Genomic DNA, 1,692 nt, shown 5'->3' on the forward strand with positions numbered 1-1,692 from the left:
CATGGGCAGGATAATGCGTACATTTCTTACCAAGCATTGCAGCCTCCTCCTTTGGTTTACCCTTCACTTCCCTTCCCAGCCTCCCCCCCCCCCCCCCAACCCCCCCCCCCCCCCCCCCCCCCCCCCCGACCGACGTTGTAAAGCTCGTTTTGGACATGACAACTTATACTTAACATAATGTCCTGTACATCTTATTGTTACAATGGGTCAACCTGTATCCTTAGTTCAGCATTTTGTTATTTCCCTTTCCCTCCCCAAATTAGAAAAATGTATATACAAGATGCAGGGCACCTATGTCAAATACAATGAAAACGGGTTATATCGTGGGGGAAGAACATAAAAGAGAAACAAAAAAATCACAGTAAAATTTAAATACATTAAAAACAATAGCAAGAAAGAAAAAACACTTGTGTCCCTATCTTGGGGTTCATTTCTCTTAACATCATCTTATATGGTCATATATACATAGCTTTTTTTTCCAGATTTTTTATTGTGATTAAGTGGTTACATAATGTCCCAAATTTTACAGTATTGTGGGATAGTGAAGCTTAGTTAAAGTCACAAACACATTCTAACTTTCTTATAACAAATTGTCTATCATGGTCTATAACATTTATGAGTTCTATGAGCTTTGCAATACAGTTATTTCTTCCACATTGGATGATATGTACATTTCTTTTGTTTTACATAGTGTCAGCTGTTCCCTCTTTCCCACTTGTTCCTTCCCTCCCATCACTGCCATTGAGTTGCTTAGTTCATTTTGGTCAATGTCCAGTGCAGTTGAAGAAATCTGTAATTTCAATCATAATAGAGTAGCTGCTATTTTTTTCTTTATAATATGTGGCCACATCACAGATTTCAGTTCTCTGTCTTTCTCTCTCTCTGTGAATACACACACACACACACACTCTCTCTCTCTACATATATTTGTATATATTTATTTAGCCTGTCCTGGGGCTTGAACTCAGGGTTTGGACACTGTCCCTGAGCTTCTTTTGCTCAAGCTTAGCACTCTACAGCTTGAGCCACAGCATCATTTCTGGCCTTTTCTATTTATGTGGTATTAAGGAATTGAAGCCAGGGCTTCATGCATGCTAGGCAAGCACTCTACCACTAAGCCACATTCTCAGCCCTCTTAATATTTATGAATATAGCTGGGCACTGGTGGCACATACTGTAACCTTAGCAACTCAGGAGGCTGATATCTGAGATGGGGATTCAAAGCCAGCCCAGGCAGGAAAGTCAAAAAAACACACCAGGAAATGGAAAGTGATGCTGTGGCCCAAGTGGTAGAACATTAACCTTGAGCTGAAGAGCTGAAGGCCAACATCCAGGCCCAGAGTTCAAGCCCCACACCCGCCCCCCCCAAATATAATGTATTTGTGAATGTATTTTAAATTAAAATTTAATTTTCAAATCATAAATGACTTGATTTCTTTTTGTTTATTTTTTTCTTTCTACCATGATGCTTGAACTCAGGGCCTGGGCATTGTACCAGAGATCTTTTGCTTAAGGCAGAGCTCTACTACTTTTTTTTGTGTGTGCTGTTATCACTTTATTTGGTGTTATTAAAAAGGCTGCCAAGTTTTTTTTAAATTTTATTTTATTTTATTTGTGAACATACTGTACAGAGGGGTTACAATTGCATGGGCAGGATAATGCGTACATTTCTTACCAAGCATTGCAGCCTCC

The 1,692-nt window shown here is 39.5% G+C and overlaps 1 protein-coding gene across 1 annotated transcript in view; it reads left to right on the plus strand.

The window, feature by feature from the left end:
* The window catches only part of Thoc2 (THO complex 2), a 146,066-nt gene that overhangs the window by 75,418 nt on the left and 68,956 nt on the right, over positions 1-1,692 (plus strand). The gene's annotated exons all lie outside the window — the stretch shown is intronic.

Source organism: Dipodomys ordii, unplaced genomic scaffold (genome assembly GCF_000151885.1).
Source record: "Dipodomys ordii isolate 6190 unplaced genomic scaffold, Dord_2.0 Scaffold38, whole genome shotgun sequence".
Taxonomy (NCBI): domain Eukaryota; kingdom Metazoa; phylum Chordata; class Mammalia; order Rodentia; family Heteromyidae; genus Dipodomys; species Dipodomys ordii.